Source organism: Phocoena phocoena, chromosome 17 (genome assembly GCF_963924675.1).
Source record: "Phocoena phocoena chromosome 17, mPhoPho1.1, whole genome shotgun sequence".
Taxonomy (NCBI): domain Eukaryota; kingdom Metazoa; phylum Chordata; class Mammalia; order Artiodactyla; family Phocoenidae; genus Phocoena; species Phocoena phocoena.
This window is the reverse complement of record NC_089235.1, coordinates 70,301,389-70,329,278: the sequence shown is the minus strand read 5'-3', so window position 1 is coordinate 70,329,278 and position 27,890 is coordinate 70,301,389. Positions and strand designations below refer to the sequence as shown.

The 27,890-nt window shown below is 37.8% G+C and overlaps 1 protein-coding gene across 2 annotated transcripts in view; it reads left to right on the top strand.

The window, feature by feature from the left end:
• CYRIB (CYFIP related Rac1 interactor B) overlaps positions 1-27,890 on the top strand; it is a 153,912-nt gene that overhangs the window by 87,528 nt on the left and 38,494 nt on the right. For both annotated transcript variants that reach the window (XM_065895008.1, XM_065895009.1), the window contains one exon: positions 12,913-12,951. The gene's annotated coding sequence lies outside the window, so the exon portion shown is untranslated. The remainder of the gene's footprint in view (positions 1-12,912; positions 12,952-27,890) is intronic.

The following is a 27,890-nucleotide window of genomic DNA, read 5'->3' as shown; positions in this document are numbered from 1 at the left end:
TAAGGCTTTTTTAAAAAGACTGCATAGATGACTCAAAATATAACCATCTGTATTTTGAAATTTGTGATACTGCAGTTCAGACCCAGAAGTTTGAGAACATGTTGCACTTAAATATATACTTTTGTAGAGCATTATCTCAATATTTGGCACTTTTGGTATATTGCTGCCAAACACTTAGGTTGTGTATTTCCAGCAGTAGGAAAAATGGCTAGAGCAAATTAAGAAGTGGACTTAGCCTTGGGACTTTGGATTTTCCAGCCATGGACTTGTCTCTTTCTGTTACTGTGAAGTGTACTTTTCAGAGGTACCCTGTGGACTGCCACAGTTGTAGAGAGGGACATGAATGGACGGACTTTGTATTCTTTGCTTCCAAAAGAGACCATTTTCCTTTTGTTAATGTAGGTTAGACCTATTAATATTTATGTATTTTTACATAGGTTAGATCTATAATACTTACTGAGAAATCACATGCTTCCCTCCCCCCCGCCCCCCACCCCGTTGTATAGCTTACAATATGGAGTATCATTTTTATGGCTTGGCCAAATTGTCATACTTTTTTCTAAGTCTGGATCGGCTTCCAACATCCATTGCCTTCTCAATGTCATGAAACACATCTGTGAGTTCCTTTCATAAGAATTTTTTTGTCGGTGTCACTTCCTCTGAGACATCTTCATCCTTTTCATCATACCCACTTTTCTCACTTATATTGATAAGTTTGCCTCCACGAAGTTCTTCCTCCGACTGCGTATTGGTCTCCCTAATGGCAGCAGTGTCAACGTTCTTCGCAGTCAGCTGTTTCTTCTATAGCCCCACTTATGTTCCATTAGAATTTGACTTCCAGTGTTAGCACTTTTGTTCCTTTACTGTAGCTTTATCTTTGTTGGCAAGTTCTCTTGTTTGGTTATCCCTTTTTGTAAAATGTCACATGGGTTTGTCACTGGGAGACAAGGAGGAAACACAACCATATGCTTTGCAGTCTGTGTATGACCTGGATAGCAGATGTTCAGTGACCAGTCATTGACTGGCTTTGAGAGAAGTGTTGTGATTGGTCACTAATAATGATGTAAAAGATTGGAGAAAATTATAAAACTAGAAATATAAAGCATTCTGTATTTTCAGTATTTTCATTTCTCATTACATTTTAAAAAGACGGCCTGATGTTTTAAAAAAAATATATTTATGGGTATCGTTTATACAATAAATCATATTTTAAAGTGCTAAGCGTATATTCATTTACTCCTCACAATAATCCAATGAAGTAGGTATTACTGTTTGTTATCCCTTCTGCAGATGAACAGAGAGAGAGTAATTTGTCTGGAGCTTATCCTGACAGTCTGGCTCCAGAGTTCATGCTTTATGTTACATTTTGTGAACCAGCACTAGTTTATAAACTGTTGCCAGTCTGCAAAGAATTGGGATTTGAATTTTGCAAGTCTTTTAAAAGCTACTTTTTTTTTTTTTTTTTTTTAGTATTCTAGGGTTTTTTTCCTAGTATATTAGTATTCTGGGTTTTTTCTCTTTGGACCACGATGGATGGAAAATTTAAAAACAAAACAGCTGTCCTTCACCACAGAGAGCTTGAAAAATCTCAGTAGGCTATGCAGGAAATCCCATTCAGTACTCTAGAAGTGATCCGTAGTCAAAGAATGTGTTTTGGTCTTCATAAAAGGATTAGCTAATGAATATGCCATATATATTACATCTATCTATCTCAATCAAGAATTTTGCTGAATTGAACAACTTCTGATTCTGATTATCCTGATGGAGAAAAGAGGGCTTTTACTGTAAACACCTTAGAAAGAGGCAAGGCTTCTCTCAAAAACTTCTGCTGTTTTGAAACTGGAGCAGATTCCTGAAAGTCAAGGTACTAAATTGTACCATTCACCTTTGTGCTTTGTGTGTAGATTTATCAGTTTCTTTAACAGTGATAGGAGAAAACGTGCTTGATTGCTGTCACCATAAGCATGACATGCAGATTAAGAATTCACTGACTCATTTTACCGAACCGTTCTGTAATGTGCTTCAGCACTTCATATATGAAAGATATGTAAGTTATAAATCATTAATAAGCATAAAGTGAAAGTCCATGAACCTCACCACTAATTAAGATCTAGGAACCTACTTTGTTGCTTCCCTATACAATTTCCCTGCCTCCCCTGGAGGAAAATACTCTCCTGAATTTTGTGTTTATCACTTTTATAGATTAAAAAAACCCATAAATGTCTGCATCTCTAAATAATATGTATTTCAGTTTTGCTGTTTCTTGAGCTATGTGAAAATTGTTATGTAGTCTTCTTGAGACTTTTAATGAATTCATCATTGTTTCTGAAATCATCCTTATCTTTCTAGGTGGCTGTAGCTCCTTTGGGCTGCTCTATACATTATCATTGTGTGAAAAAGCTACAATTTATTTATTCTCCTATCAATGAAAGTTTAGATTGTTTCCAGTGTTTTGTTATTTTTTTTTTCCCCTCTGTAACAGTGAATGCTGCTTTGAGCATACTTGTACATTTCTCCTGGCATCTATATGCAAGAGTTTCTCTAGGTATATACCTGAGAGTAGAGCTGTTAGATTGTAGGGTATGTGGTGTTCACTTTAACAAGATAATGCCAAATGTTTCCTAAAGTGATTGTAGCAATTTATAATCCCACATACTGGGTGTCTAAGTACCTATTGATGCCCATTTCTGCCAGCACTTACTATTGTTAGAGTTCTTAATTTTTACTAATCTAATGGGTGTAAAATGGTATTTCATACTGTTTTAGCTGGTAAATGTCAAGGCTGAGGATTTGCCTTTTGTGCTTCTTTTTATTGAAATGCCTCTTCATGACTGTGGGCCTTTTTTCCAGTGATTTCTTTGTCTTGTTATGAGTTTAGCAGTTCTTTGTGTACTAGATACTAATCCTTTCTCTGTTATATACATTGTCAGTATCTTTCTGTAGTTTAGTGGTTTATATATTCAGTTTCTTTAAAGTGTCTTGATAAACAGGTTTTTGATACTAATATAATCAATTTTATCAGTCTTTTCATTTATGGTTAATGCTTTTTATATTTCATTTAAATTAAACACCCCTTCCCTACCTTGGGATTGTAAAGAACCGTTCCTGTATTTTCTTATAAAAGTTTGAGTTTTGCCTTTCAAGTTAAAGTCTTTAATCCCGTGAGAATTGGTTTATGTATGGTATAGGATAGGGATTTTATTTTATTTTTTATGTGAATAATCAATTACCCCAGCTCCATTTATGCAACAGTCTCTTTTCCCCAGTGATCTGCAGTGCAGCCCCTTAACATTTAATTTCTCTTCATAAAAGTCTGTATTTGTTCCTGTACTATGCATTCTGCTTTTGGACTGTGTGCTGCTTTTCATTTGCCAGTTTGTCTTTATGTTAATACCATTCTGTCTTAATTAGTATTGTTTTATTTTATTTTACTTATTTATTTTTAATTAATTATTTTTTGGCTGTGTTGGGTCTTCGTTGATGCACGCAGGCTTCCTCTAGTTGCGGCGAGCGGGAGCTACTTTTCATTGTGGTGCGCGGACTTCTCATTGCAGTGGCTTCTCTTGTTGCGCAGCATGGGCTCTAGGCGCGCGGGCTTCAGTAGTTGTGGCTCATGGGCTCTAGAACGCAGGCTCAGTAGTTGTGGCACACGGGCTTAGTTGCTCCGAGACATGTGGGATCTTCCCGGACCAGGGCTCAAACCTGTGTCCCCTGCATTGGCAGGCAGATTCTTAACCACTGCGCCACCAGGGCAGCCCCTGTTTTATTTTACATGTTGATATCTGATTGGGCAAGTTGTCTTGTTTGATTCCTTGAGCGTTTTGACTGTTCTTTAGGTTTTTGCTTTTTCACGTAAAGTTTAGAATCAGCTTATAAAATTTTATAAAAGAATACTTTGGGGATTTTGGTTGGAAATGCATTTAATATTTACATGAATTTTAGAGAGAATTGACATTTCTTACAGTATTGAGTCTTCTTACGAACATGATGTCTTTACATTTATTTATGGCTTTTTATAAAGTTTTATGATTTTTTTCCATGCATATATTGCAGAACTTTTGTTAGATTTATTCCTAGTTACTGTATTTCTTTTTGCTATTGTAAATTGTGTCTGTGGGGAAAATTCTCTTTTGAGCTTTTTTTTTTTTTTTGTGGTATGCGGGCCTCTCACCGCCGTGGCCTCTCCCGTTGCGGAGCACAGGCTCCGGACGCGCAGGCTCAGCGGCCATGGCTCACGGGCCCAGCCGCTCCGCGGCATGTGGGATCCTCCCGGACCAGGGCACAAACCCGTGTTCCCTGTATCGGCAGGCAGACTCTCAACCACTGCGCCACCAGGGAAGCCCCTCTTTTGAGCTTTTTACTGGAAAATAGAAATGCATTTGAGATTTTCATATTGATAATAATATTCAGTTACCTTGCCAAACTCAATGAATTGATTTTTCCTTAAATTTTTTTTGACCCTTAATCTCTTTCTCTTGACTTTTAAAGTTGGCTTGAACCTGCAGTATGGTGCTGAATAGAAGTAGTAATAGCAGACATGTTTGTCTCACTTCGATTTTAAAGGGAACGTTTCTAACAGTTCTTCATTAAGAATGATTTAATTTGTTATAGGCTTTTGGTAGAGGTAGATACCTTTTATCCTTTCTATTCTTATTTTGCTAAGTTTTTTTTTTTAATTACAAGTAAGTATAGCTCTCATCAAAAGCTCTTTCTGCATCTTTACCTGATCATATGTGAGTATTTTTCCTTTAATCTGTTAATGTGGTAAAAATCAGTTCTAGGTTTTCTGACCCGACTTTGCATTTCTGAGATGAACCAAATTTAGTCATAGTTTGTTTTTTTAAACTTTTTAATTCAGAGTAGGACTAGGAGTGGAGAGAGTGGCAGTGATGGGAGGGGTGGAGGTGATGAAACAGGGCAAGAAGCTGGAAAAGATAGTCATTTCAGTGCTAATACAGTGACTTAGGATGCTTTTGGGGCATTATGTTCTTAGGAGGAAGTATAATTAAACAAGCAGGTATTTATTTGATCTTTTCTAAAATTGACCGTAGGGAAAATGATATTTTCATTACATATAGAATTGTAAATTTTTCCTGTTATTACCTCTCTTCTTATTTACCATTCCTTTAAAATTAAATCCTATGTGTAAATTTTATAAGGGATTTTGAATATATGGAGTAGATTACATGAACAACACTGAAAACTATTTTCTTTGAAACAAGCATTTGTTTTACAGAATTTGAGTTTATGGGACTGCAAAATAGGGTATGTATTTGTTTTACAGAATATATCTTAAGCCTGTGGAATCTTTAGGTTGGGATGGTTGCAGCGCCTGTTGTCCACAAATGCATCTTACAGTATGTTTGTTGCTGTATGTTCCAAAACATACCTGAATTTAGGTATTAGAGAAATCCCATTGTAGAAAGTCCAGTAATCAGGGCAAGGCGATGACGGTAGCCAGGAGATCCAGAAGTAAGAAGGTTCTGCATAATGTTCCCAAAGCCTGGTGATCATTTTTATGAAGCCCCTACCTCAGGGTTTCCAGTTATGCTGCTGTGGGTTGTTTTTTAAGGAATCATTGTAATTTTACAGAGGAAGTTAGTAGGGAAGTAGTATTTATTTTACAGAAAGTCACATTTACAGAAAGGAATTTTGTAACTGTTACTGCTTTAACATTTTCCTGAAAAATAGTTCTCTCACCTATTCCCTGCCTTCCTCCCGCTCTTTCCCTTTCCTTCTTCTCTACCTTCACCCCTCCCTCTCTCGTGACTCTGGGTAAGCTACTTCACCCTTTAAAGCCTCATCAAGGAAAAGAGGGTAATAATTTTAATCTCATTAGATTGTTAGCCTTCAATGAAATAAATCATGCCAAGTGCTCAGCATAGTAACACCGGTCTCAAACCCCGTAAGTACGTATGAAGTGGCAGCCTAGTAGACAGAAAGATAATATTTAAAGACCATATCTAACTTCATCATATACATTTATATTGAGTGTCTGATCTAGGAAGTTCAAACTTGACAGTGATCCTCTTAAAAATAAGTAAGGCCTTGATAGAAAAATGAGAAAGGGTTAGTTTTACAAATGCGGAGGAAAAACTACTATATTAGTAGTTCAATAAAAGCAGTGTGGGAGAAGGCACCATATTGTATGTGTATGTGTACAAGCACACATACAGGCACACTTTTTTTTTTTTTTTTGCGGTACACGGGCCTCTCACTGTTGCGGCCTCTCCCATTGCGGAGCACAGGCTCCGGATGCACAGGCTCCGCGGCCATGGCTCACGGGCCCAGCCACTCTGCGGCATGTGGGATCTTCCCAGACCGGGGCACAAACCCATGTCCCCTGCATCGGCAGGCAGACTCTCAACCACTGCGCCACCAGAGAAGCCCCACAGGCACACTTTTTAAACAATGAAGCTCCTGTCCAGGATGCATGGTTCTGATGACAGTATAGATTGGAACACACCTTTGTAAAGCAATTTGGCATTAGGTATCAAGACCTCTACGTATCTTAATTTAAACTTATTTCAACAAAGATTTGTGTTGGTCATAGCCAGGATAATTATTCACATTGTTCTCTGCACAAAGGGGCCACATGTGTATATCAGGCACAACACAGAAATGTCACTTCTGAGGTCATGGGTGGGTTTAGGGATCAAGGCCTTCTGGCCACACTTTGGAGCAGCGGTTGCCTGGTGTGTAGATGCACAGCAGCACCTGTGGCGTGTCTGGACTCAGGAGTGCTCATACTCATGGCCACACTGGTGTGTACAACAGTGTCTTGTCTGGATTCAGTTCCAGGCATCCCCTGAGATTATTTTTTCACTTACCTGCCCTTTTAGGGGATGATTCTCAAACTCCCACCTCCCTACCTCTACCACCCCCTCTGACAGGAACTAATGTCGTAGTCTCTTCTGAGAAATTTGGGGCAGGCGTGTCTGGCACTGGCTTAGGCATATTTGTGCCTTGATGTCCAGGGGTTATTTTTGTGAGTACGCAAGAGCATGACTCATGGGCAGGGATACATGTATGCACAGCCAGATCTGTTGCTTGCTGGGGTTCTTGAACCCCAACCCTGGCACAGCTACCTTGTGTAGTTGTTCAAGTTGTACAATAAAATACCAGTTCATAATTTGAGAATGGGATAACTTTGCTAATCTGCACAAAGTCTTTATGTGCTTTTGGAGGCCCTGGATATAGCCTGTACAGTAGTAGGAAAGTGTTTGAAAAAAATGTGATATACCCATATGATAGGATGGGGTGTAATGATTTGGGAAGAATTTTTAATGATGTGAAAACGGTGCTTATGATATGAATGATAAAAAACAGGACACATACAAAGAAAATGGTGTTCGATTGTGTACAGATATGCATAGAAGAAGCATTAGAAGGGAATGAAATGAATTGTTACAGGTAGTTAGCTTTGGTTTTGGGATTACAGGTAGTGATATTTTTTCTTTCTATTTTCCCTCTGTATTTTGTTTAGTGAGCATGTGTTGCTCTTATAGTAAAAGGGAAAATGAAAATTATAAGAAATTTTTAGAACCTACAAAAATAAAGTCATGTTCTGAAGACCTGCAGCTGTCTATTCAACTGTTACTTGTAAATTTACTTCTTCCTGGAGATAATACAACTTCTTTAGACTCATGAGAAATGTCTATAATTTATACCTTTGGGAGCATGAGTTTACAATAGAGTTTACGAATTTACTGATAGTGCCAATTTAAGATGTATTTAAGTTATGTAGTATCAAAGGATTATATAGCTAAATAAGGTATTAATTATTACATAATATCAAGATTGATCGTATATATTATATATACCTTGATAATTTATCAATATAGAAAATGTAGTTCTTGGTATAGCACCGAGTGGGGCCCTTAATGTAACCTTCACACTTTCTTCTAATGAAACCAGCTTTGTGGTAGTAATTGTGGTGTAGGATGACATAGAAGCCTGAGATTTGTATTCATGTATTTTTCTGCTGTGTCTTAGACATGGATACTTTTAAGTATAGTGTACTCGAGATAGAATATCAAAATAGATATGTATATATTGTTGTAATTTTAATATTAAATGAGAAAAATAGTGATTATGTTCAGCAAAACTGTCATTTCCATTAATCTTCACACAATCTTTAAGATTATTTTTGCTATTTTACAGATAAATGAAACTGATGCTCAGATAACATTTTACAGATAACCTAATTATTTAAATAAGTGGAAACTCAACCCAGGTTTATCTCATTCCAGAATCAGTGTTATAAACCACTTTGCTTATATTTCCTTTTTATTATTAGGGAATATACATTTTTTCATATATGTGTTTACTGTTTTGCTTTCTCATACAAATTACCATGGTAATCTTTTCCTCTCTTGATGTGATTTTGTGCATATTTATATGAACTATCAAAACATTGTAGATTTCCTTTATGTTAAATTTTTATATGATTCTCTCCGTTTTAAATTTCTTATAGTGCTTCAAGTTATTCGTCTAAAGATAAGTAAGGTATTATTTTCTATTTTTTGAGATTTAGCTTTAAGAAATTAAACTCTTCTCTATCTAGAATATGTAGGCTGAGAAGGTTGTATCTTAGTTTTTCATGGAATTATTTCAGCACAACTTATTAAATAAATTTTTTTTCTTCATTGCCCTGTGATGACTACTCTATACATTCCTCACATGGAATGTTCTCTTTGTACTTTTTACCTTCTTGTCCAGATGCCATTCATTCTTCAGAATCTACTTTAGCTACCAGAGCTCCATAGCTTCATAAAATCTTTTCTAATACCTGATTTCCTAGCTGGAATTTTGTAATTGCCACGGCACTGTATGTAGCTGTTAACTCATGCTACTCATTTTTACCTTGAACATTTAAATTGCTATGGTAAGACTAGACATTTTTAGAGAGCACAGTCTTTTTCATCATAGTATCTCGTAGGGTATCTATTTTGGTGCTGTATACATAAATAGACTTTCTGATAAATATTTGGTGGTGTTTTTTTGTTTTACATTTATATACAGTTGGGCCTATTCTGATGTCTGTTCTCTTCCCCTCACTATATATCTATACCAGTTCCACAGTGTTTTAATTATTAATGAGTAGGATGAGTCCATCTCACCTGTTCTTCTGTCTTTCAAAAAATTTTTTGTAGATTTGCGTGTTTCTTTTTTCTCAACTAGATATAGAATAACCTTTTCAAGTTCTCAAATTTAAAACTTAATCAGATATTTGTTGGAATTATGTAATAATGCACTTTTGTAGTATTGTCTGATCTGCAAACATGGTCAATAGGCCCTTTATTTCAAGTGTTCTTTTTTGTTTCCAAGATGGCTTTTTAAATTGCTTTGTGTATGATAAGGGGAGCTTAAACAAATTGAATTCAATTAGATTTTATCATGTACCCAAGTGAAGGAGGAATGCAATCTAGGTTGAGAAGGTTGTATCTCATTTTTTCATGGGATTATTTCAACACCATTTATTTAATGCAGTTAGATTTATTTACCATCATTCAAAATATTGGAAAGCTGTAAATGTGGCTGACAGTGCTCTGAAGTCATAACTCTTATGTTTTGCTGGAGGCAGAGAAATTTTAACACTTGAGGAACCTCTAGGTTTAAAGATTTTAGATGCTTGGATTATCTAATTTACATATTATCTAATATTCATTACTTAGGACCTGACATTTGATTTCTAAGGGTGAAAACAGTTACAAGTGTTTTATTATTTCTTGATTTATTAAAAATTAGAATCAATGGAACTTTTTCCCCGTGGTTTTATGTAAGTGGCACTGGTTTTTCTCCTGTGGTTTATGCAAGTGGTCAGCCAGGCCACTTGTTTTATTTCTGGGTGGCTGCATTGGGTCTTAGGGAAGGAAATTTTCCTTTGGCAGAAAAAGCAAAAACGTGTTTATTCATTCCATTTGTAGTAGCATTGATCCAAGAGGAGCTTTTGAGGAAAACCAGAGCGGTTAGGCTTTGAATATAAATAACTCCCATTCATCTCCTAACTGATGGAGGAAAGTAAAAGGTTAAGGATTAATACTATGTCAATTATAGACAATACAGAGTTCTAGAGCAGAAGTTGTAAACTGATGGTTCATCAACCAAATATAGCCCTCAGACTGTTTCTTTTGCCTACTGAGTGTTTCCAAAACTTATTTAATTACTTTATAACATCTAAAAATTGTTTTATATGAGTACTTTGCATTGGATCGATCACCTGTATTTTCAGTCTGGCATGTTAATAGCTGTGGCACTCTGTAGATATTAAGCCCCACTTAGCGCTTCTAACATGGTCTCAGCATCTAACTTTGCAACGCCTGTTCTAGAGGCGCTTGAATACAGAAGTAATAGTAGATCTAATACTGTTAATGCCGCTGAACCTTCAACATTGAGTAAACAGGAGATAGAATAGTAGCCATGAAGATTTTAGGTAGTGAGAGTTTGAGTTGAATATGGGATGTATGAGAAAGAGTAGCTGCAGAGGAATCCAAGGTTTTTACCTGAGCAGCTGTACGGACAGAAGTGCCATCAACTGAGATGAGGGAGACTGCAGGTAGGTCAGGTTTGGGGAGTGAGATGGAGTTCAGTTTTGAACATGTTAAGTTTGAGGTCTCTGTTAAAACATCCTAGTGGAAATATTGAGTAGGCAGTGCTATGAGAGTGCGGAGGTGGAGAGAAATGTCTGGATGGGATAAATAAATTTGAGCTATATAGATGATCCAGAAAGTCTGAGATGGGATGAGGTCACAAAGAGAGTGGAGAACCTGGGACTGAGCCCTGGGACATGTCAGCATTCAGGGATTTTAGAGAAGAGGAGTTCAGCAAAGGAGATGAAGGAGCATCCAGTGAGGTGGGACAGAAAGGAAGGAGGTGTGGTATCCTGAAGGACAAGTGTCTAGACCTGGCTTCACCCCCAAAGCAGAGCCTGAGACAGGGACTTTTTAGGCAGGTGATTTATTTGGGGAAATATTAACAAGAAATAGAAGTTGGAGAACTAGGGCACGTGATACAGAGAAGGAAAGTCAATCTAAGGGTGTATTATTGACCTGGTCACTTCTGTGAGCAGCTGGGGCTTGATCCTTAGGAAGCCCTCAGAAGACATGAAGAATATGCCTTTTGGTGGGAAGAAGAAGGTATTTATCTACCAGACCTCATCCCCCCATCGGTTAGGGGTTGCCCAGCGTGTTGGTATTAACCCCTTCATGCTTCCAGGCTCATTATGACTCAGGATGGCCGAAGAGTTCCATTAGGTATCTTATTGCAAAGCCTTTGAGCGGGAAGTGAGCCCTACCAGTGCAGCAAGCAGCTAAGGGGAGGTGCCTCAGCTGGCGTGCAGATGTGAGGCAGAGCGTGAGAGGTGTCCCATACAGCCCACCCTCTTGTACCCTCCACTGAATGCTTGCCCTTTACTGCGAAGCTTTCAAGGTGGTGGCTGGCCACAGTCTCTACATCAGACTTATAGCAGGAGAGTTAGTGGAATAACGTTCATTATTTCAGTCCACTGCTTATTCTAGATTTTCCTCACCTTCAGCCAGCAGTTCAACAGGCTGATCCATTCTCCTGGTAGAGTGACCCAGATTTTTTTCCCCAAGGGATCAGTGCCTGTAGTGACTTTATCCTTGTCGGGCCATAGTTGCTGTAGCTGCCCATTTCCAGTTATCCCTGGGCATGGCAGCCTCAGTCGAATCCCCTAGGTTCGCGATACCCTCTCTCCTGTGCCTGTTGTGTAGCAGCAGCCATAAGTCCTCGTGGTTGTTAGGGTCAGTCTACAGGACCCCACCACCACCACCGCCGCCCCACGCTGCCACGTCCCCTCATTCCTCTCCCGTTTGATTATTGCTTTGGAATTCTTCCTGTAGCTCCTGACTGAAGCGCCTCCCCTTCTCCTGCAGAATCAGAATTTTTAACCCAGTGGAGCCTAAGGTTGCCAGTCTGCTTTTCATCTTTTGGTTCCTGGACTCTTGTTTTGTTTTTTTTTTTAATCTGTCAGAGACACAGTGCCACATTTTGGCCTTGGGAAGACTGTGTCAGATCACTTACCTGCTTGGATGACAGTGCCCAGTTCCCTCAAGATGTTACCAATCTTTTATACATAGAAATTTTTGTTGTATTTGTTAATCCAGGACTCTTGGGTTATATATAAGATAAATAATTAGGGGAAGAAAATTTCACATAAAGGTGATTAGTTACATTAGTCAAATGTATCTCCTCACTCTGTGAATTAAGCTAGTTTGTTATCTGGCTTTGTTCTTAGTTGCAAAGTTAGAGTAAACTCACTCTGAAAATTTCATTTCACCTAAAATTGTTTAATAAGGCTTTGAAAAAGTAAAACCAGTCCTAGAGAGGACTTTGTGGTTCGGTGAGTTTTGCCAATGTGCCTCTGGCTTATAATAGGTTATTGTCATGGAATGTAAGGATCTTAGTGCCTGTAATAAAACTGATTTTTTAATACATTGAAACAACTTAAACTGTGATAAGAATATAGAAATATGCCTCTTTTGATAATTTTACAAGAATAAAGAGGAATTACTAATTTTTTCTCTTGGTATGTGAATAAAGAAGAATTACTAATTTTTTTTCTTTTGTTATCTCCTGCTTCATAAGCTATGATGAGAACTGTGTACTTTTCTTGGTACACCTGCTTGTCTTTTAATATCTTGAGGGTGACAACTAGGGTGTTGTATCACCTATTGGTATTTCGCAGAGCTTAAGATAATGCCTCACTCTTAGTAAGTCCTCCATAAATAGTTGTTGAGTTAATCCAAGGGGAGAAATATATGGCTCATGCATGTGGCATGTGATAGCATTGATGAACTTTGTTGTTAAAGTTAGTTTTCATAAAATTAAAACTTGTTTTAAATTATAATAATGTTTTAGACTTTCTTCCTTTTTTCTTTCTTTAAACAGATAGAGGGACAAGAACGGAATCACCAGCACTGGCTGAAGGTAAATATGTCTTTCGGGGAAATGATTATTCAAATACAAGTGAAAAGTTATGATTTAAATAAAAAACTATATTGACTAAATATAATTTAAGGAAAATGTTCTGTATATAATACTGAACTGCTAAAAATGTCTGTAGGAAATACCCTATATTGTTTAGTTTCTGGCTTAGAATGGGAAGTAATATAGATTAATTAGAAGTTTTTTTTGCAGCTTCCTTTCAATAGGAGAGGTATGTGTTTTTCTTTGAATTCCCTTTTAAGTCATTTTAGCTGTCACCAGTATAATTGATCAAAAAATGTCTAAGCCATAATTGTAGTAGTTAAAAATAAAATGTATATATATATTTGAAAGCTAGCTAGAAGGAAAGACACTTCTACCTATAATGGCTTTTGGTCCTTTTGTAAAGTCTTGAAAGTAAAGAACACAACCACAACAAAAAAATAATTACCGTTAAAGGGTCCTGAGTACCTAACCATTTATAATCCTGTAATTGTTTTAATTATAACAAGTTAATAGGTATTTGAAAATGTAATTTTTCTATAGACATACTTTGTGTTCTTCAAGAGAAAATGATCAGCTTAAAGTCTCTGTGTTCTTTCTAAATATAAACAGATATTTATATTTCAAAACTTGCCTGTCATTTTATTAGAACTGATGCGACAGTTATCATAGTAGTCCTTTGGAATTGTAATCATCTCAGCTGCTCTCTGTGTCACAGTGCAGGAGTTCTCAACCATTTTTTTGTTCCATGAATTCTAATAATAATCCATGATTTTATGACGTAAAATGCATAGATTTAAAAAGGAAACCAGTTAGTATTGAAATGTAGTTAACGAATATTAAAAATGCAAATTTTTGTTAGAGTATTATATATGCTTCTCACATTAGAGAATAAGCTTTAATGACAATTCTGCTAAGTACTGCAATTTTGAATAATGATGAGTTTGCAGTAATTGTGATGTAATGTGAAAATACCTGTGATGTTTATTAATGACAAATTCATAGATATTTCTAATCCTACTGTGGCTTGTTACCTATAATCTTAATTGAAGGAATTGCTAAATCTCACGTAGAGGTTAGTAAGAAGTTTCCCATCTAGATTCAGCAGATCACTGAATTCTCTCTCTGAACCTCAGATTAAGAACTCCTATTAGTGAAAAGTCAGCCAGACCTTTCTTTCTCCATCGTATTTGAGTAAGTGTAGTTTTTTATGCTCTGTATAACTAATCTTAAAGGAGTTATACATCCATTCCTTAAGAAATATTCTAACCGAAATAGCTTTGAAGAAACTTCTGTTTGCTAATCAATAATCAGAGAAACAACAGCATATTCTGTAGAAAAGGGAACAGAAGATAAGTGTGAAGCCCTGGAGAGTGCTTGCCTTCAAAGACCTCACATTCTTGTTCAGGGAACATGACATAAACATGTAGAAAGTAACATATCAGTTTGAGATGCTAAAAGTTTAACAAGAGAAATGTCATAATTGTCATAGGAAGGATGCAAATAGTAAGTGCTCTGATGCTTGTGTTATGGAAGCACAGAAAAAGATCAAGACTTGTAAGAAGTCACCAAGTGTCTTCCATTTACTTCAGGAGTATGAACTATACATGAGAACATGCCACCCTAAGCCAGGAAGAGCCTGGAATGGTGTCACTAAATTTGAATGTCCAGGACCTTGTAGCTGACCACTAATAAAGGGAATGGCAGGTGTATTGAAGTTTGGTTGATGACAAAAATAGCTCTAATATTTGTTTTGAAGAGGACATGGAAGGGGTGTCTGACTTTCGTGGTGTCTGTTTGGGTTTTTTGGTTTTGTTTTGGTTTTTTTCCTTTTTTTTGGTTGTGGTCCTTGATTCTTTCTATCAGTGTGATCTGACTCTGATGCCATATTCTAAAGATGTTCTTAAAAGCTGCACTGTCAGCGTCATTGGAATAAGCCCCACTTTTAAAAAACTAATTTGCTGCTTTTGCCCAAGTCACCAAGTTTCTCTAGTCCTCATTTCCCTTCTTTTATGAATTTAGAGAATTGAGCTACATGATTTCAAGTCATTTCGTGAACCTTATATTCTGGCCTCAGATTTTCTATCCCTTGTCATTCCCTTCATTTCCTTCCTTTCTCTTCTCCTTTCTCCCTCCCAGCAACTTTAGACATATGGTAAAAATATTCAAAGTAGTTAAGTGATTTGACCTTGGATTTATATAAGTGTTGTCCTTGTATATGCTATGTGAAACTTTAAAAGCTATAATTATTGGGTAGCATACTTAATTCAAAAAAGTTTATATGATATACACATACTGCATTTTGGTCTTACTTAATGGCTTCAAAAATTCATTTAAAAGGAATATGCTTCACTATACTGAGAAACAGTAGATTACCTCCAGTTTTTTGTAAATCAGGTTTTTTTGTTTGTTTTTGGGTAAATCAGCTTTTATAACATTATTTAGTGAAAGGTATCAGACCATGGTATTTGAAAATAATTATAGAGTATGCTTGTTAAATTTACTGAGGGAATCTGTCTACTCTCTAACTGAAGTAAAGTACTATTTTTAAAAATGATATAAATAAAGCATATATAAGTGGTTTTAATTACCACCTCCTCTGAAAGATCAAAATGTAATGAATGACCCCTGTTGGAGTCTTTTTAGCATTATCTCTTAAGAGAGATATCATATTATCTTTTAAGATACTGATTTAAAGATGTACAAAATGTAGAAAAATTATTGAAGTATGTATCTTAAAACTTATATGATTACAAAGAAGAGAAAATTTATATTTTGTTTTTGTATTCTGTTTGATTATGATGAGCCTGGAGAAGTTATGTGTAAGAGATTTTAATTTAAGTTCAAGAACAAGGAAAACGTTTAAATTCCTTTTATTTTTAATTTTTTTATAAATTTATTTATTTTTGGTTGCGTTGGGTCTTCGTTGCTGCACGTGGGCTTTCTTTAGTTGCAGCGAGCGGGGGCTACTCTTCGTCGTGGTGTGCAGGCATCTCACTGCAGTGGCTTCTTTTGTTGTGGAGCACGGGCTCCAGGTGCGCGGGCTTCCGTAGTTGTGGCTCGCGGGCTCTAGAGCGCAGGCTCAGTAGTTGTGGCCCATGGGCTTAGTTGCTCTGTGGCATGTGAGATCCTCCTGGACCAGGGCTTGAATCCGTGTCCCCTGCATTGGCAGGCGGACCCTTAACCTCTGCGCCACCAGGGAAGTCCCTAATTCCTTTTAAATTCCTTTAGCGTACCAGGCTCAAACAGAACAATCTGACAAGGTAGAGAAATATTTAAGGACATTTCTTAGTTAGCATCTGTTGTCTTTTTCTAGTCATCGTATTTTTTTTTCCTTGAAATTTTTTTTCTGTGAGAGTTTTATTCCTAATTTAGAAATTTTAATGCTGGTACTGAATTAATTTCTTTCAGGAATAATTGAAAAATTTCTTAACTCCTTTCGGATAAATTATGTGTACTTTTATTTATGACCAAGAAGCAGTATGGCCATATGGTTAAGAGAAATGTTGGGAGCCAAATTTCCTCAGTGAGAATTCCACCTTCATTGTTTACTAATTGTTGACCTTGAGCAAGTTACTTAATCTTTCTGACCTCAGGTTGCTCAGAGATAAAATAAGGACTATGGTGCTAACTAACCACATAAAATAGTTGAGGATTTTATGAGATAATACTGTATCTGTAATACTTTAGCATATTATGTGATACACAGTAAGATCTCATTCATTGACTTTTACTTTTTATTTAGTAATTACTTTCAATTAGCACCTCTGCAAGGTGCTTTGGATATAAAAGTTAGGTTATAGTTGCTCAGGGAAAAATGAATTCTATTGCTCTTAGTTCCTTCAGTCTGTAATGTTTAAGAAGGTCCTTAATTTCCTAAATAAACCCTTCTAAATAAAGTTCTTTCAGAAGCTAAATCCTCATAATTATGAGACAGGAGATTATCTTGTAATTTTTTGCATACGTGAGCGTGTGTGTGTGTGTGTGTGTATATAGTCTGATGCATAACTTTCCTTTACCTCAGTTTAATATATTTTAAGCTACTTCAAATGTTTGATGAGTTGTCAAGCAACACAGGGATTGTTTGGTTAGTTTGGTTCCAAGAGGCCAGTGGAAACTGGGACCAATGAGGAGAAATTAACAAGTGGGTGAGTTTCAGCTTAATACAAATTTTGTGTGATTCTTGAGGGTTGAATTCATGTCAGATTAAGTGTGTATCATTTGATTATTGGCTATTATTGGCTATTAAAAAGTTTTTAAAAATTGACTTGAGTCTAAAAATTTGTCATTTGAAAACAGAATGACTTGCTCTTTGGATGTAGTCTTGCGGAGTAAAGCATTTAAGTAGAGGCTAAACGACTACTTGGCATAGATCGATGTTGTAGAATAAGTTCTTACTAAGGTTAGATGGTCAAGCTTGAGTCTTCCATTTTAGTGCATGTCTTAGTTTGGGCTTCTTTAACAAAGTGTCATAAACTAGGTGGCTTATAAACAACAGAAGTTTATTTCTCACTGTTCTGGAAGCTCAAAGTCCAAGGCCAGCGTAGATGGTCCCTTCCTGGTCTAAGATTCTCTTACTCATTGATGATTGGATATTAAGCCATCCTGCCTGATAGCTTTCCACTCCTCATGGCGACTATTAATGTTAAGAAGAAACCTCAGTCCACCAAAAAAAAAAAAAAAAAAAAGAAATTCTCACTTCAGAGAATACTTTATCTTTTTAGTTCAAATTATGAGGGAAAGTAGAGGACAGTTTTTTTTCTTTTTTCATTTTTTTGTCCGTGCTGTGTGCCATGTGGGATCTTAGCTCCCCAACCGGGGATTGAACCCATGCTCCCTGCAGTGGAAGCACAGAGTCTTTTTTTTGTTTGTTTGGCTGCGTGGGGTCTTTGTTGCTGCGTGTGGGCTTTCTCTAGTTGAGGCGAGTGGGGCTACTCTTTGTTGTGGTACGTGAGCTTCCCATTACAGTGGCTTCTCTTGTTGTGGAGCACGGGCTCTAGGCACGTGGGCTTCAGTAGTTGTGGTACACGGGCTCAGTAGTTGTGGCTCGTGGGCTTATTTGCTCCTCGGCATGTGGGATCTTCCTGGACCAGGGCTCTAACCCGTGTTCCCTGCATTGGCAGGCGGATTCTTAACCACTGCGCCACCAGGGAAGCCTGAAGCCCAGAGTCTTAACCACTGGACTGCCAGGAAAGTCCCGGAAGGTCAATTTTTAAGAGCCTCTTGACCATTTCAATCATAAAAAGATAACGAAATGCTTATTCCTATATATCAAATCCTTGAAGATTTCCTTGAGATTGGAGGTCTCCTGCTTTCCCCCCTCTTTCTCCTCCTCTGAAATCTCTGAGGGGAAAAGAATGATGACAGTTTCGTATTTTATCCTTTCACTACCTTGAGACCTCCTAACCTGGCATTGAGGCCCAAGTTCCTTGCCGTTTTTGCTGTAGTTTGGTGGCTGGGAGAGGAATCAGAGGCACTCTGATTCCTGGAGGGTGAGGCGGAATGTTTATATGTAGTGGATGAGAACCTCTGTAGCCCTTAACCTCCGTGCCAAAATATATTAAAAAGCGATTTTTCTGAGGATGACTGTTGTGTTGTAGGATCAAGATTTTAAGAATTTGGGCTCTCGTTGCTGTAATGCATAGGAACACGAGAAATACCTATGACGATTAGTTCAGTGGTGATAAAGGGTGTTGTGGGAAGGTATCAGTGCTGTCTAGACCAGCTTTGATGTGTTAGCAGTAAACCTTTGCCTGCTAACCTTGCCCTTGATTGGGTTTCTCAACTTTGTGGAGCTTATATTTGCATTACTCCTTTGTAGGCAACACATTCCATAAACTTACTCCCTACTTTGTGTGTTTTTTGTTTTTTTTTTTTTTTTGTGTTTTGGCCGCACCACACGGCATGTGGGAATCTTAGCTCCTCCACCAGGGATCGAACCCGCGCCCCCTGCAGTAGAAGCGCAGAGTCTTAACCACTGGAACCTCAGGGAAGTCCCACTCCCTACTTTGTAAAGTTGCAGTTTGTTTCATTTGACCTAAAGCTACAGCTTTTACAGGATGCCCTTCGTTTAGATATGCTCTTCTTTGATGAACAAGCCTTTTTTACTTGAATTTTAATTCATTCATTAATTCAACTAATGTTTATTGAGTAGTGACTGTATAATAGAATGTCTGCCAGAGGCTAGAGGTTCAAAGATGAAAAAGATGTTTGGAAGAACTTTCCCATAAAACTCATCAATGAACTGCTGTGCTCTATCTTCTGTAACCTGTTCTATAGAAAAGAAAGAGCCAATATATAAAATATCAAAACCAGATAAGAACAGAGAGAAAAATTACTGGTTGGTCTTACATGATAATCCAAAGTAAAATATTAGTAAATCAAATCTAGGAATATGTATTTCTTTAACTGACCAAATAGAGTTGATCCCAGGAATGCATGGATGGTTTAGAAGTAGAAAATATATTCATGTAATCTACCATATTCATAGATTAAATGAAAAAATTGTTGATATTTTATAAAAAATGGCAATTTTGCCTCAGAATAATATATATATATATGTATATTTAATGGAAAATCAAATCAAAGTCCCATCGAGATTTTTTTTTTGTAGAACCTGACAATCACATGAGTGAATAAAAGGCCAAGAATTGCTAAGGTAGTTTTGAGGATGAAGCATCACTTAAACAATAAGCACAGACCACAAAAAAACGATGAAAAATTGGATTGCATGGAACAAAGGGCACCATAAACAAAGTTAAGACGTATTACGGACTAGGAGAAAGTATTTGCCATGTATATAAGCATCAAAAGATTGGTATTTAGAATTCCTAAGGCCCAGTTGGGGGAAAAAATGGGTGGTGTATCAGTTGGAGTCAAGTTAGGAAAACATACTACTCAGTATTTCAAATAGAGGGAATGTAACATAGAGGATTGGTTATTAAAGGTATTAGAAAGACTGGAAGGGCAAAAGGGAGAAAGAGAGGAATAGAGTGACAAAAAAGGTGGGGTGTTGCCTGCTGCCACCAGAGATAAGCTGCTACCTCTGCTAGACTTCTGTCTCTAACTGGGGCATTGGATACTGGAATCACCCCAACCAAACTTCTCCTACAGCAACTGCTAGTCTGTCTTGGCTAGAAACAGGAAGCTTCTCTCTTTCTTTAGCCTTCTCCTCGCCCTCTAGTGCCGCTTATCGAAATAACCTAACAGGAACCCAGCTGGCAGGGCAGGATGTCTAGGGGATGTCGTTTACAGATCCGAAGCCCCAGCAGTATGGAGTAGAATAGTGTATGCAAAGGTAGGTGTGGGGCTGAGAGACAGTGGAAAAAATAAATGGCACAGGTGGCAAAGGATATGAACATACATTTTACAAATGGCCTGTAAACATACAAAGAAATACACATTTATTACTGGTAATCAAGAAAATGCAAATTAAAACATCAGGTATTTCACAATCTAAAAATTAAAGCTTGAGGTTTTGGAGGCTAAGAGAGAGGAAGTCTTTTGCTAGTGGAACAGTGCATTGATAGAAGTACTTTGGAGAGCAATTTGGTACAGTTTAGTAAAGTTAAAGCTGCCTTTTGATTTCTAAATAGCTGTTCTGTGGAAACTCTTCTATATGGGCACAAAGTATGGGTACTGTGTGTAAAGTAGAACTCGTTAATAGAGAGAAATTGAACATCCATTGTCCCTCAGTAGGGGAATGAATAAACAAACTGGTTTCTTTGAACAGTGGCATAGTATGTAACATCTAAAATGACTGAACGTGGATAATTCTCAAAGCACCATTGAGTGGGAAAAGTGAGTTTTAAAGGAATATGGACAGTGTATCATGTATGCAGATTGAAAAGCAGAACAGCACTATGTTGTTTATGAATACGTACCTTCGCAGTAAAATTTTTAAAATATGTTTGGCAAGGAAGCATATTTTGAAGACGCTGATTACCTTAGGAGATGGGAGAGGGGAAGAGAGGAAAGAAAGTTAGTTGGGAGAGATTGGGAGATTAACTACACAAAAAAAGTAGGCCAGAGTCTGAAGCAGCTATGGCACAAAGTTATTGCTGGGTGGTAGAGTATGTGAATATGGTATTTTTAATGTTTGAATTATTTATTAATTTAAAGAGATAGAAAATAAGAAAATTAAGAATCAGCTCCTCTGGGAAGCCTTTGGTTAGGTGTTCCCTTTTCTGTATGTTCATAGAGGTGTTGGCATGCTTCTGTATGGGAGCATGCCACATTATCTGTCTGATCCCTTCCAGTTGTCTGAGAATTTTTCAATGCCAGCTATTCAGTCTTTGTCACAGTGATTGGCAGATAGGAGCCAGGGAAAGATTGTTTGATTTAAAACAGCAATAGCAACAACCAGGCACTGTAAACAGCTAGATATAACAGTTAGGGTTTTATAATGGTAAGATTTTCATTTAATAGACCATCTATGCATTGCTGCATGTGTTTTGGGAGAGTTCAGGCACCTGAATTCTACTCTGGTCATTTTTGTTGGGCATCTTTGAATGAGCCACATGTCTTCTCTGAGCATCAGTGGCTTTAGTTTTAAAATTTTTAGAATTATTGTTACAGACAAAAGAATGTATACCTTTATTTGTGAATTTAAAAGCCTAAAAATAAAAGATTTCCATGAATCCACCAGTAATTGAGGGACTAGGGTATTTCCTAAACCTTTGAAGTTTCCCAGTCCTATGGCCCTGTCCCTTGCCAGAGATAACCAGTATCTTAAATTTTGTGTTTATCATTCCCTTGCATTTTAACATGTATATTTTTACCACCTATAGGTATATATAATTTTTTCCTGGATTTGAAAATAGTGGTAAATTTTAAGAAAGTGAATTCAGTTCAGTGATCATATTTTTTTAAAGAGAAACTTTCATAATAAATCCTTATAAAATAGGTAATTCTGAGTTTCAGTTTTGTTTTGTTTTGCTTTAATATTTCCATCACACACCATCCTGTATACTCCTAAATTATTTACTTCAGAACTTTGTACTGTTCCTTCTCATAACCTTTGTCTGTCCCTGAATACAGGATGTTAGAGCAGGAAGCATTTCTTTCCTCTAAATTTGCAACTCAGGCAGCTAATTTGCATTGGTGGTTTAATTTTTAATGGCTGGGTACATAGAAGAGTACTAGTACTAGTAATCTTTGACTCAAACTCCAAGATGCCATGACAATCTGATGTAATACTCTTTTATTATGGCTCACTTCCATTTAAGGAGCAACATTGGTCTCCTAATTTATTGTACTTATTGCACATAGCCAGGCATCCTAGTGAGTGTTTTATTTAAAATAGCTTAACTGGGAATTCCCTGGTGGCACAGTGGTTAGGAATCCACCTGCCAATGAAGGGGACACGAGCTCGAGCCCTGGTCCGGGAAGATCCCACATGCCAAGGAGCAACTAAGCCCGTGCACCACAACTACTGAGCCTGCACTCTAGGGCCTGCGAGCCACAACTACTGAGCCCACACGCCGCAACTACTGAAGCCTGCGCGCCTACAGCCCGTGCTCTGCAACAAGAAAAGCCACCGCAGTGAGAAGCCCGCGCACCACAACGAAGAATAGCCCTGCTCGCCACAACCAGAGAAAGCCCACGTGCAGCAACAAAGACCCAACATGACCAAAAATAAATAAATTGAAAAAAAAATTTTTAAATAAAATAGCTTAACTAATATTTTTCTTTTTAAAATACTAAATTTAAGTGTATCCACTAGATGTCAGCATATCGTACCATATGTAGAATCAGCGCCAGAACAAATGTGAGACGTTCAGTCTACCAAGTGAACTGACCTGTGTAAAGTCACATATTTTGTGATAGAGTCAAAACTAGAAATCAAGTCTCCCAATTTTCATTCCATTCTTTGTTTACGTCATATTTCTTTAAGGCAAGTAGCTTAACTCCATGTTAATCACTAGACTAATAAAATACATTGTGCTAGGGATTGGTGGTGAGATTTTAGTACTAATATGATGGTATTATAGCTGGATCATGCTTCTCTTCCTTTATATTTTGCAGAGTAAAGAGAATCAAAGAGTCACTTTATTAAGAGGTACACTGATACCTGGTGATGATAGATTAGATAGTGTTGGTAAGGTTAAGAATTAATTAAGCTACTCTCTGTGAGTTCCTCTGTATAAGTCAGATTTCAACTAGGAAAGCAGAAACCTTGCTAGGTATTTTAAAACAGGAAATTTAATATATGTATTTATTTACGCAAGTGTTGGAAGCCTGAGCAAAAAGAGGATGTTGGGGTCTGTATTTTTACTTAAAACAACTTCTGTCACCAGTTCTGGACTGTTTTCCGGCACCGCCTCTGACACCAAATGTGTGGGCTTTTTTCCCCACACCAGCCAATTCTTCAGCTCTCCAGATACTGTCTAGGTGTCCTATAATTCATTTAATTCTAACAGTATGTGGAGTGAGTGTAGACCCCACAGGTTAAAGGCTGCATCCCATAAGACTGCCCTCCACTCCAGATGCCTGTCTCAAATCCTAGGCCTCCTACTTCTGACCAACCAGATAGATATTGGGGCTTCCCACGACCCCCTTCTCAGGTTCAACAAACTGCTTTAATGACTCACAGAACTCAGGAAAACACTTTACTTACTCGTTCCAGTTTATTATAAAGGATTTTATAAAGGGTACAAATGAACAGCCAGATAGAGAGGTACATAGGGTGAGGTCTGGAAGTATACTGAGCATAGGAGCTCTGTCCCCGTAGAGTTGGGCTGTGCCACCCTCCCAGCATGTAGATGCATTTACCAACCGGGAGGCTCCATTACGTAGGCATGACTGATGATAAATCATTGGCTATTGATGGTCAAACTCAATTCTTTTTTTACAATTAAAAAATGTTTAATGCCACCCATGACCCTTCGATTACAGAGTATATTCATTGGAGAGAATAAAATTCCTTAACCTGACATCTAAGGCTCTCTCTCATTTGACGTCAAGCCATATTTCAGTAGAGCAGAGTGGCTAAGGGCACATGGAGACAGGCCGCCCCAGCCTGAATCCCAGCTCTGTGGGAATCTCCAGTCCTTCTCCCCTCCCCAGAGGTCAGGAAATGGGGCTGAAAGTTCCAACTCTCTAGTCACGCCTTGGTCTTTGTGGCAACCAGTCCCCATCTTGAAGCTAACTAGGGGCTTGCCAAGTATCATCTAAAAAACAAGAGGCTCCTTCCACCCAGGAAATTCCAGGGATTTAGGAGCTCTGTGTTAGGAACTGGTGATAAAGGCCAAATATATATTTCTTATTATATCACAAGAGGTAACTGAGATATTTTGAAATTAAAAACAATGATTTGTTTTTGGCCGCATTAGGTCTTCGTTGCTGCACACCGGCTTTCTCTAGTTGTGGCGAGCGGGGCCTACTCTTCATTGCGGTGCATGGGCTTCTCATTGTGGTGGCTTCTCTTGTTGTGGAGCCCGGGCTCTAGGCACACGGGCTTCAGTAGTTGTGGCGCACGGGCTCAGTGGTTGTGGCTCGTGGGCTCTAGAGCGCAGGCTCAGTATTTGTGGCGCACGGGCTTAGTTGATCCGCAGCATGTGGGATCTTCCCGGACCAGGGCTCGAACCCATGTCCCCTGCATTGGCAGGCGGATTCTTAACCACTGCACTACCAGGGAAGTCCAGTAACTGAGATGTTAATGGTAACCACAGGAAGTAACCATCACTCCTAAAGCTGGGGGAGAAAAGGCAAGAGGTAGATTAGGCAGAATTTAGTTGTGTGAAGGAGGAAGGCTGGAAGCTTAGACCTCTGAAGGGGGCTAGGCATTTTGTTGCTGCCAGGAGTTCCACAAGAAGCTAGAGCTTGAAACCATAGCTGTCTTTTGCTCACGGGAAATGCTGACAGGACTTGAAAAACAGAAAGAGAGACCTTCTTTCTTCCCACCTTCTAGTTTTCTTTTAGTGGTTCTCACTGATGGAATATACTGAGAAGTCAGCTGACAAAGTAGTCTAGGGTGTACACTTCACAGCTTCCTTTCCCCAACATCACAGAGCAGATTATAGAAGGATAAGCTTGGGGGTGTGAGAAATAGGTAACAAACCGTCACTGTCCACCTCTTTGACTCCACGGCATTCGTTTAGCCATGTTGATTTAAGGACAACAATAACAGCATTTTCATGCTTCCTCTCAGAATTTTTGTTCTTGGATAGCTCATGCTCTAGGGGTACAGGTGGAACGGAAAAAACACTGTATGAATCCAGAGTCCCAGAGAGGACGCTGAGTCTACTTATTTTGGAAGTTCAGTGGAACCAGATGTGGGGAGAGAGTTGCAGTCCTGGGAGCTCAGGTTCTGCTTAAGCATGTTTACCACAAAAATATCAGAAAACAGCAAGGGCAAGAGCAAAAGGGAAATCTCGGTTGTGCTAGTTAATGAACAGATGTTTGTTGCCAGTCACTGTCATTGTGTTAGAGCAAAAGATTCTGTTTAGCAGCTTCTCTTGTTGGGAAGAAAGGGGGAAAGGAAAGTGGAGAAGTAGGTGTGAGAAGGTTAGGGTGTGATGTGCATTTGCAGTGCCATCAGGAAAGCAAATGGCTTAACGTCATGATAATTATTACACATACTTTTTGATAGACTTGCTTGAGTTGGTTATTTCTCTCCATTATACTGGCACTCAACTATTTCAGCTTCTTACGTAAAATTATCACGTTTAATACCATTAACTGCTATGTTCCTAATGTGAGTTGCAGCATTATCAGAAGCTAAGAAGGAATTATGATTTTACTTCTCCTTTAAATTATTGGGTACCTAACTGATCCTTTACATAAAAGAAATACCATTGGACCCACCTATTTACAGTCATTAAATTAATTCATTAGATACTTATTGAATATTAACTCTGCCCTATGTTGAATATTTCCTTTGTGTACTTGTATCAAATGTGTACTTGTACCAAATGTGTATCAAATACACATTTGGCCAATAATCAATATTCAGCCAAGGCCAAAGCTGAAAATCATCACAGAATGAACTTCTGAGATGCATGGATAAATCTGAAATTTTATCAAAATTTAATTATTATAATGTTATTAATTGTAGTAGTCAGATTTAAAAAGTTTGATATATTGAAATTTTTATTCTTGCCCTGTTGTCAGCTGCTGGATCACTCCTGGAATCACTTCTGCTGTTCATTATTAAATCGACACTTGCTTTCAAATCATGTGGTGATGCAGTGTAGGAGCAGTTCTGCAAACAAGACTTTGTGCACTGTTTGAAAAAGATGGTGCCTGGATTTCAGAGGCAGATGTGCTAAGTGAGATTGTTGATAATCATTTGAATCATTTTGAAGTTTCTACTATTTTAGCCTGTACTTTCTGCTTTATGTAATCATTTGAGAAATGTTTATCCTTAAACCTTAGACCTAGAAATGTGGCACTGGAGTTACATAACTGGTTTTCAGGATAGTTTCTTCTTGCCTTTCACCTTTTTATTCACCAAATTGCAACATTTTCTGTGTAATAGATTGATTAGAAGGCTTTTTTCAGCATGTGTCGTATCATATTTCTGTAATTGCTCTCTTCCAGTGCATCGATTTTGTTATTTCTTCAACAGGCTCCAGCAGGTGGAAGTTATTAGTGATTTTTTTTTTGCTGTTGGCATTAATTATCTTAGTGCAATATTGACGCTTTTTACGTTAAAGCAGATTTTTAAACATGTAATAACTACTTGGTTGAATATATGAATGGCAAAGCGATTCCAGACTCCTTTGTATCGCTGGTAGTTTGTCTTTGGAAGGACAATTATTAAAGCGATTCTTTATTTTTTGCTTGTGCAAAATACTACATTTTGTGATGTTACATTGTGTTATAGTTTTTGAATACACAACCGAAGAGTGTGAACTTGTGATTCCTGGCCTTCATCATGTGTGTACCATTGTCAGTGAACATTGTATCATATTTTTCATTACGGATTTCCCATTCTGTTAATATTGCTTCAGAGTCACGGTACATGTTACATGAGAACCAGAAATTTCTTGGTTGACAAGTAAAGCAGAAGCATAGTTGCATTCCAGAGTAACTCACCATCTTGTCAATTTTAAAGATTTTCAGTTGCTTCTACAGGTCTGAATATCTGTAAGATTGAGAAATAGCATATTTAATATTAAGTAATATTTTATATACGACAGCATATAGTTAAGGAACATTGTCTGGTAGTATGTTTTCTAGAAGACCTTTTTGCCTAGGATTCAGAGTTTGGGTAAATATAAGAAATTATTTGTTTTTAACACTAAAAATGGTAGGGTCTAGTGATCATTTTGACAAGTTTTTTCACATTCACACTTTTTTTTTTTTTTTTGCGGTACGCGGGCCTCTCACTGCTGTGGCCTCTCCCGTTGGCGGAGCACAGGCTCCAGACGCGCAGGCTCAGCGGCCATGGCTCACGGGCCCAGCTGCTCCGCGACACGTGGGATCTTCCTGGACCGGGGCACGAACCCGTGTCCCCTGCATCGGCAGGTGGACTCTCAACCACTGCGCCACCAGGGAAGCCCACATTCACACATTTTTAGTCCCCGTAAATTGGAAGAAATGGGATTGTATTAAGGCATTCTTATGAAATCTATTGTTTGGTGGTTTTATTAGAACAAAGTATGTTTTCAGTATCTCCTTGTTTTCTTAACACCACATTTCTCTGCATTCTTTATGCATTTATCTGAGTTGAAGATGGTAATGGATATTGGCTTGATTTTGGAGTTTGTCCTCCTTGTAAAATTTTGAGGGGACAGAACTGACACTCTGCTTTTAATTTTTTATCAGAAGGTGTGAAGAATTCCCAAATAGGACTTTTTTGGAGGATGTATGGTCTAAAGGAGATTAAATAGAATAAGCTTTAAAATGTGGGTTTAAATTTTAATGTTATGAGTGCTGTTCGGTTTTACAAAGATCAGAATTCTGATACAGGCACGTCTCGATTCTTATTTATA